This window comes from Hyaena hyaena, unplaced genomic scaffold, assembly GCF_003009895.1.
Source record: "Hyaena hyaena isolate Hyena2069 unplaced genomic scaffold, ASM300989v1 scaffold_119, whole genome shotgun sequence".
Taxonomy (NCBI): Eukaryota; Metazoa; Chordata; class Mammalia; order Carnivora; family Hyaenidae; genus Hyaena; species Hyaena hyaena.
In genome coordinates this window covers 779,482-789,389 of record NW_024080750.1, presented here as the reverse complement: position 1 = coordinate 789,389, position 9,908 = coordinate 779,482, and positions in this window count along the sequence as shown.

Here is a 9,908-nt window from a genome sequence, read left to right as displayed (position 1 = left end):
GAGGGTCTGAGCCCTTTTACCAGCACGTAAATAGTTCCCTGCTTCCGTTCCCTCTGACCTGCACGCCTCACCCCAGCCCTTGCTTGTCGACTAGGTAAGCGATCGCATCTCTTTGGAGATGAGGACCAGCACCCATCGTTCCTGAGAGCCACACGCAGGAGATACTGGTCTTCGCAGAGGACTTCGGGAAGGTACTCATTCTTCTCCGAGGGACAGGATAGGGCACTGAAGGGCCGCTCTGGGAGTTGAACTGGGTTCAAGGCCAACACTGGCCCTGGGCAGCTGTGTGGCCTTGGACAAATGGCTCCGCTTCTCTGGCCTGCATGGTCTCTGGGCGTCCATCCAATACATTCGTTATTTCTAAATCAATTAGAAATGCTATGGCCAGGAGGCTTGGCACAGGAGCCAGAGTACGTGGGGCTGACCGGTGACCCCCTGGGAAGATGGCTGCCATCTGTCATGTTTAGGCGCTCCCTCTGCTGGCCTTCCCCAAGTCCACCGTGTCCCCTTTGTGTTTCCCCTGTTCCAGGCAGAACAGGGTAGGAAATTCTGTTGCATAAAGATGTGATGTGGCTAATGGCATCCCAGGGAAATGAAGCGTAAAGCCACACGAGTTATTTAGCTTCACATAATGTTTTTTATCAGGGGCCCTGGAAAGAACTCCGTAGCAGGAGGAAGTCTGATTTCCTTGGAAAGATGGAATTCTGGTGCAACCAGAAGGCAGGCGGGCCCTGCTGGCCCTGAGGCAGGGTGGAAAGAACCGCAGCTCCGCCGAAGACAGAGACCAAGATGTGAAAATCCCCTGTCCCCCCGACACCCTCGCCCCCCCCACACAAAAACCATGTTTCTTCCCCACTTTTCTAAAAGTTACATGTGGGCTTTTACTTGGCCAACATTGAAAGAGGCCTTGACCCCAGGATGCTCTTAGAGTACAATCCAGTCTCCTGACTTTGACTTCCAAGGTCAAGAAGACCTGTCGCTCTGGCCTCACCCCGCGTGCTAGGTGCAGGCTACCGGCTCCTTCCTGTTCCTAGACTTGGTGCGTCCTGCCTCCAAGCCCGTGACCTCAACACTCCCTCAGTGCGAGTGCTGTCTACACGGCGAGTGCTGTCTACATGGCGGCCCTGCGGCCCTTCAGGGTGCAGATCAAGGCCATGTGCTCCACGAGGCGCTCCTGAAATGTCCTGGTCAACTGCCACCCCTTCCCCGTTGGTTTTCTCCAGGCACTTCTCAATCTCTGAGCTCCCATAATTTATTTCTTGCTTATTCTCTGCCTCCTCCTAGAAAAGGGACTGTGGGAAGGCACCACCACTCTGGTTTGTTTAGTGTTTCACCCCAAGTTGGGAACAGCACCTTCCAAATCTTGCGGGAATCTCCTTGTGGCCCACACTCACTGTCAACAAACGAGAAGGCAATTCTGGGAGAGGCAGTTCAGCATGGCCACGCCCCCGGGGGCATGAGCGTCTGTGTGCCCCGCCCCCATGGATGCTTTTGTTGAAATCTGAACCCCCAAAGTGACGGTGTCCGGAGGTGGGGTGTTTGAGAGGAGATTAGGTTCTGAGGGTGGGGTCCTCGCATATGGGATCGGTGCCCTGCCTTGTAAGGGACCCCACAGAGTTCCCGGCTTCAGCCACCAGAACGTGACTGTGCAGGCACCTTGATCTTGGACCTCCAGCCTCCAGAACTGTGAGGGACAGATTCCTGTTGTTTATGAGCCCCCAGCCTGGGGTGCTCTGTTATAGCCGCACAGCCAGACTGAGACCACAAGTTCACACATTCGAAAGCCATCATCCTGGGTCCACATAATGCTGCCCGATGGGGTGAGTGAGTGACTGGTGTCGGAAGCAAGCGTGAACTCAGCCCAGCACCTCATGCTCTGTGTGGTCCAGGCTTTGCTGACCCAACAGCTGCCTATGCCAAGAGCACCTTCCTCCCAACCCTTCCCTGAGGTCTGGGCTGTCTGCTCGGCCCAGAATACTGTCCCTCCACCATCCACCTGGGTGGCCTTTGGCACCTTTTAAGACTCAAGCTTCAAGCACTGTCTCCCTGTGGACTCACTTCTCACCAAGCCTGAAGTCTTCTGTCTTCTTCTCCCTTCCCCTCCCTGAGAACCATCCAGCATTCCATGTCTCCTATGTCTCTTTCCAGAGATAACCTAGTCATTTACCAATGAAATTTATAGGTTTCTCACATGAAAGATGGCAAACAATATTTTTTCTGAATCTTACCATTTTTTCTTTATTTCTTAAAAGTTTATTTATTTTTTAAAAAAACAAATAAATCTTTATTTATAATAATGTGGGAGGGGCAGGGAGAGAAGGAGAGCAAGAATCCCAAGCAGGCTCCACACTCAGCACAGAGCCTGACGCGGGGCTCAAACCTGAGCCAGATCAAGAGTCCGACGCACAACTGAGCCACACAGGTGCCCCTGCAATTTATTTTCTTAACACTATATCTTGGAGACCTTTCCAAATCAATAAATATATACTGAGCTGCTTTTTTTTAACTGCTCCATGGGATTCTTTCTGGAAGGACCATAATTTATTTAACGGGTCACTTTTTGTTGGAAGTTCAGATGGATTCCGTGCTTTTGCTCAGATAAACGACGTTGCAGAGAACATCTTTGGACATGCTCTGATCATGCCTCCGCCCCTTTGACATCCTGCCGATTTCTAGCACTCTGTGAGAAGCCTTCCAAGAAGCCTGCTTAAATCTTTACTGAGCTGGGGGCGCCTAGGTGGCTCAGTTGGTTAAGTATCTGACCTCAGCTCAGGTCATAATCTCACTGGTCATGAGCTCGAGCCCCGCGTCGGGCTCTGTGCTGACAGCCCGGAGCCTAGAGCCTGCTTCAGCTGCTGTGTTTCCCTCTCTCTCTGCCCCTCCCCCGCTCACGCTCTGTCTGTCCGTGCGCCTGGTGCCCCCCTCCACGGGAGCACTCACTATGAGATGTTCCTGTGTCTGACTCTCCCTGTGTCTTCTGCGCAATCCTGAATCCTCAGGCACACGGTGAACGTCTGGGAACTGAATAAACGTCAAAATTAAAGCTCTGACTTCCGGGGCCTCCAGATCTCACTCTGCCATAATTTGGGTGAGCATCCTCCCCTCTCACCAGCTCCCCGCCCCCCTGCCCCGGGTTCACCCGGCTCAGGCATGCCCTTCCGTTTCTGAAGCCTTTCCCCATCCTTCAAGGCATGGATCTTCCTCTACCTCCTTTGTGAAGGAGGCTTCCGTTGAAATGATCAATCTCTCCCTTTTCTGAACCGCCGCTTGCCTTTATAGTCACTTTGGCATATTTTTTCAAGCTCCATCGCTCACTAATTGTTTCCCGTCTGTTGGCTTTGTGTCCCCAGCTAGGCTGTGAGTTCTTTGAGAGCAGAGTGTGTTACACAGACAGCCCAGCATCTCCTGCAATGCTGGGCTCATGGTAGTTGTTCAATTCTTCCGTATTGGGAAAGCAATTGGTCCCTTCATTGATTGACTCAGATCTTAATACCGATTGCAGAAAATGGTCCTCAGGGCAGCAAGGAAGTGCTAAACATCCTGATCCTGATAACCTTTGTAGCAGGAGATTCCATCCCTGCAGAGGAGTCGGCTTCTCTCTGGATCTCCCTTACTCTCCCCACCCTACTGGGATGGGGCCTTCCACACGAGTGACCCACAGGTACATCAAGGTGTACCTCTCTGCCGTCTCCTGTGAACGCCTCTCCTTTGGAAGGTGTGCGTAAGACACACGCCGCTCCCCTGGCTCCTCACGAGAAACGGAGCACCCAGAGAGAATCGAATGAGCTTCACCCAGACCCCACGTCCAGTCATATTTCCAGAGATAATTTGACACGAGTCTGACTCAATCAGCCTTTATTTCCATCAAAAAGACATGAAGCAGGCTGTTGATCCCATCAGGGGGGAAGAGTGAAGTCACATCTAATAGAGCCAAAGAAAACATTTAACTAGGTTTGCTCCTGAACTTTGGAAAGAAAAAAAGAGAAAGAGGGTACCAGGACCTGTGTGGCCTGTGTAGGACATGCAGGGAACTTTGAGCCGCTGGAATGGAGCCCTCAGAATGAGAGGCTCGAGCAGAAGGTGGTGTCTGTGGCGAGAGCCGAGCAGCAGGTGGCATCTGAAATCACAGGCAGGTGAATAGGACAGGAAAAGCAAGCACAGGGCGCTGGGGGGGCTCAGTCGGTTGGGCGTCCAACTCTTGATTTCCCTCGGTCATGATCTCGGGGTCATGGGATCAAGCCCCGTGTTGGGCTTCATGCTGAATGTAGAGCTTGCTTGGGATTCTCTCTCTCTCTCTCTCTCTCTCTCCCTCTCTCTCTCTCCCTTTGTCCCTCCACCGATCGCTCACAGACTCTCTTTCAAAAAAATAAATAAAATAAAAAATGAACTAAAAAAAAAGAAAAGAAAATCAAGGACAAAAGACTGGGGGCAAATCCGCATTGGGGGGGCTGGGTGACAGAGAGACTGTGGAGAAACAGTCACATCCAACGCTCTGGAAGTCAGGGCAGTGAGTTTCTAGGAAAGGCAGATGGTGCTGTGTAAAGGGCACAGAGCAAGGATGGAAAACTGGCCTAAGGCAGAAATCTGTTGCATTTGAGCACCCAATATCCCTTTTCTTGGGTCCAACACCCTCACCTTCCGGAGTCTGGATGCGGTCACATGACCCAGGCCTGACTGATCAGATGATGGCTGCTTTCTGGCCTCGGTTGAGGGTTGAGGGTCTAGAGATAAGGATGTGACTCAGGACAGGTCAATGAGAGTTAATTCTAGAACTTCTGCTGGACTCACAAGGGAAGAGAAGTGTCCTTCCTCTAGGGTTGCTGAGCTGTGAGACGCCAGGGCAGAATGTCAAGATGTCAATTTGCTACCTCCTGGGGAGAGCTAGCCTGAGCATGAAACCAACACAGAGGAAGAGAAGGCTGAGAGAGAGGGAAGGAGAGGGAGAGAGAGAGAGAGAGAGAGAGAGACTGTTGCTGATACCATGTACCCTCGATATAGCTTTGCTGAGGTTGTTTTTGTTGTTATTTGATTTTTTTTTAAGTTGTCTGGGCCACCATATTTGCTTTTAAGCTTAAACCAGTCTGATTTGGGTTCTGTCACGTGTAACCAAAGGAGTCCTGGCCCCTACCAAGCTAAGCTACAAGGATGGCACGTGGAGAGGACTACAGCCAGCCCTGTACTCGCCCACCACACCGCACACCACACACAGGCCAGTGGCTAGAGCCATGGGAAGGAACAAAACCAGAAAGGGATGAGCCCACTGTGTCTCAATACCTGTTACCGTGAAAACACAATGATTTCCTTTATATTTTTGCAAGGGGTGAGTCATGCAGGTCAGCGCTGGCTTGGCACATCAACGTATTGTTCCTGCCAAGGGAGGATGGTTAAGATGGGAAGGTTGATTTATTTGAGTACATATGTGTCAACTTAATCCTGGAAAAAGGAAAAAAGAGTGCAGAAGCGATGCTTTGCTGGCATGAGCTATTATCAGAAAGGGCTCTTTCTTGGCCTCAAAGACCAAAAGCCGTGGGGTTAGATGTTGATGGAGTCTTGACATTGAAGGAGCATGCGTAGACGGTGTGATGGGCCTAGGGCCCTGGGAGAGGACAGTCCTTTCCCAAGGGCATGAGCAATGTCGAGAGGCTACTGTATGTGGGGTGGTGGTTGAGACCTCAGTCATGAGGAGCCAAGTCACGTGAAGAGTCTGGGTGAGAGGGGCCAGCCCGTGCTAAGGTTTGAGGAACAGTAAGAAGGTCAGTGTGGCCAAAGTCACAGCAAGTGACGGGGTAGACAGGGTGACTGTACTCTGTCCATGCTGCCCATTTAGGGTCCTGATGGTCTGATATTCTTAGGCACTTAATATATTTAGTCTCATCTTTCTATCAACCCATGTATTCATTGATCCCCCAAACATTTGTTACACCAGGCAACACATGGGACTGAATCTTGAAGGAAGAGTTAGCCACGCCAAGGGGAAGACTTGAACTCTAGGCACCGGAGGGTGGGCCTGTTGGGAAGGGCCTCGAACACCAGGCCTCCATCCCAGTGACCACTCCACCATGTTGAGAAGCCACATGAGCTACTGGCAGAATGCCAGGAAATACTGATATGTGAAAAAAAATGAATGAAACCCATGTTTCTGGACCAATCAGATGCAGCCTGCTAGTACAATAGAGCCAAGTGGTAGCAGCGACCAAAGGCTTAAGAAAAGTGAGGGAAGTAACACCGAAAGTGGAGACTATCCCATCAATTAACTTAATTTTTTTTTTCTGCCAACCATGAAAAGACCGTCATTAGTTACTATTAGTGAGGGCCTGGCTTAGAGAGCACCTGTTTTCTGCTGAGCATCGCTGGTGTGGGCCGGAGGGAGCTGTTCCAGGGCCTCAATCAAGCAGTGACATGATGAGGTTTGCGCTTTGGAAAGGTCACCGCGGCCGCAGTGTGCAGGGTAGACGGAGGGGAAGGGAGGCCGGCTGTAAGAACCGGCGTGCGGGCGGAGTCGGTGCACACAGCAAATTCCTTGACGGCAAGGGTATTTCTGTTTCACCCTTTTAGCGACGCCTGGCAAGGGCTAGATACAACCACTGCTAGGTCTGTGGACATGCCCACTGAACTGAGTTGTCTGGTATAAAAACCTGGCAAAATGGGGTCTGGACAAACCAGAACTATGGCCTCTAGCCGGATTTATTCTGCTCGGGAGAGGCGTCGTGGCTGAAGACCGAGCCAGGGGGAGTTCTCTGAGGTTAGAAACACTCAAGGTTTCGAGGAGCTATTTGGGGAGACAAAACATAAAGTTCCTGGTTCCTACATCTGGCCGGCATCTGCCTGTTAGGTCAGATCTGTGCGAATACGATATTTATCAGGCTTTTGCTGTTCATCTTGATTAAAAAAAAAAAAATGACCATCTGCCTTTCAGTGGGCGCTAAAAAGGTCAGAGTTAAAAGGTTTCCATGTGAGACTGTTGAAATAGTCTCAAACATGAGAGTACATTGTAGACACATCTGGATTCCCAAACCGCAGAACAGGAATCTTGAAAATGTGCTTGGAGGGTGCCCAGTCCCCACCACCGTGCCCTGCTCTCTGGAACGCTGCTTTCCAGGGAGAGCCGAGCCGACGGGAGCCGAGCCTTCTGTGTGTCAGCAAGGCGGCTGCTGTACGAACCCACGTTGCCCGTTTGTGGAGCACTGGCTCGATGCCGGGGCCACGCGAGGGCTTCACCAGCCTCGTCGCCCTGCGCTTCTGCGCCGAAGAGGGCGAGTCTCACGCTGCTGACCCCATGCTGTCCAACCACGAACTTGTCAGCGCTTGAATTGAAACCCTGGCCCTGCCGTCGTCTGGCTTCGGCCGGGAAATTCCACATTTACGGTTCCCTTCCACACTGAAGATGACAGGAACACAATAAAACACTTGTCTCCAAAAGTGACTTCTTGGATCCATTGGCAAAATGTTAGAAAGTGGGGATGAACGGAGCCCAAGAAACAGGACACCCAGGCTCTTTGAGCTCGGGGAGTAGAATAGAATCCTCTCCCAGGCCAAGAATGAGTCACAATGAAAGCTTTTAAAATATAAAACCATCAACCCAGATTTCAATTCCAAGGAAACACATACTTGGCCATGAGGGAATGCTTAAAAAAAAAAAAAAATCAGGCTTAAGCCACTTGACAGGAAAATTAAACAGCCAAGGAACATTCAAATATAATGATTTACATCCTCCGCCCCCCCCTTCCAATATGGGTCAGGGCTTACATGGACACAATCTCGGCCAGTGTGCGTGTCCCCTGTGCACCCCCCCCCCCCGGCCCTCCTCTTTTCACTTAACACTGTTTCATGCACACAATCCCAGGCCTGGCTGCGGCTGGCTCAGAGCTGCACACGTTGCCTTTGCCAATCTCCTGGATTCTTCATGATCCCTCGGCTGTTGGGCTCCTGGGCTGCTTGAGGTGGCTGTTTTGGGAATACGAGGATTTTTCTTCCATTATTTATGTGTGCGAGCCCTGTTCGTTTCCCTCAAAGAAATGGAAGCCTGATTGATTTCCTAAATGTAAGAACGAGATTGTCCCGCAATAAATATTTAAGACTGACCAGGAAAGGCGACCACCATCTGCTGAAAAACAAGCCAGGAATTACTTTGTTAAAAGCTTTCCCGGCGAAGGGGATGAATGGATAACCCTCCTATATAATATTTGCTCAGCATCTGATGGTTTACAGAGGTTTTCACCTATCTTACTTGATCTTCACAATAGCCCCAGAGAGGGAGACAGGGCACGGATTACAAGGATGATTAAAGCCCCACGTCCCCCCCCCGCCTTTCTTAACAGATAAGGGGCTCTGAAGGCTTAAAGTCACTCACAGAGGTCAGTCAGTTTGGGGACTAAAACGCGGGGTTCTCTTTCATTCATACGCATATTTAATAAACATGGATCCGGAGCCCCTTGCCAGCCAGGTGCGACGGGCAGTGGGGACAAAGATGAATAAAACACGGGCCCTGCCGGGAGGAAGCCCGCGCCCTCGCCCCGGGGACCGAGCCGGTTGCATAAACAAGGGCCTGCTTGCAGGGTGACGAGTGTGCTCAAGGGAAAGGAACGGAGCGCCGACACGTTCTAATCTGATGTTCCTACCTAACGACCGGCCGGTTGTTATTCACAATGTGTTCTCCGAGCGGGGGGAGGGGGCTTCGCCGTGCGCCGGGAGGTCACATCGCTGCGGGATGGTGGCGGAATGAATGTGCAAATAATTTTCGGGGTGCGTCGCGAGGCACCCCGCCTCCCCGAAGGTCCCCCCCGCCACGTGCTAAGTCAGGTCGGCGACCCCTTCCCGCCTCGGCTGGGGCAAGGCGGGCCGCGAAGCTGGGGGTCGCGCGCGCGGCGTGCGGGGTCGCGAGGTGCGCGGGCGGGCGCCCCTTGTCTGCGCCCTCCGGCCCCGCGCGCTGCAGCCCCTTCCCCGCGCGGCTCTGCGGCGCTCGCTTCCTTCGCATTGATGCATTTTTCTAGTTCCCAAAGGTATTTTTGACGTTAATGCTGAGTTTCGCGAGGGACGCGTAGGAACGTCGTCCTTTAGAGGAGGGGGAATGGGGGGGGGCGTCCGGCCCGGGACCCCGCGGACGCCCCCGGAGGGCGGGGGGCAGGCTCGGCGCCGCTGCCCCGGGAGCCGGCCCGGCCTCGGCTTCCCGCCGCGCTCGGCACGCGGGGTGCGAAGTCGGGGCGACGCGGGGGCGGGCGCGAGGGCCCGCTGCTGGGGTCGGGGCGGCTGCCCGCGGGGCCACCCCTCTGCGGGGACCCCCGCCCCACGGCGCCCGGCTCGGCCTCGGCCCCGGGTCACACGTCCCGCGGGGTCGGGCCTCTCGGCATCCCGCGGAGCCCCTGTCCGAACAGCCTCCCGCCCCGGGCGCCCCCGGTCCCCCCTCCACCCCAGCCCTGCCGGCTGGAAAGCGGGGCCCGCGGGGGAGGCCGTCGGGGCGGCCTGGGGCGCCGGGCCAGGCCCAGCAGCGGCGCCCGGGCCCCCGCGCGCCGGGAATCGGCGTTCGGGGAGGGGGTGAGGGGCCGTCAGAGTTTCGGGGGAACTTTTCCACTTGAGCTTCCACGACCCTGCAGTGCCCCCTAGAGAAAGCGGCGGCCGGGGAGGGCGCGCGGCCCCCCACGACCCCCGCAGCCGCCAGCGGCGCGGCCCCGGGCGGCCTGGCAGCTCTGGCTTGGCTCTTTTTTTTTTTTTCCTCCTGGTTGTTTTCGGATACATTTTCTTTCTTTTTTTTTCAGAATTGAAAAAAAAGGAAGAGAAGAAAAGCGAGCCGAGCCGCCTGCAGTGGAGCGTGCTCGGCCTCCAGAGGCAGTCGTCTCCAACTTTTCCGCTCCCGCCCCAACTCCGCGCGCGCCTCAAACTTCGCCTGGGTTGGGGCCCAAATTTGCCTGCCG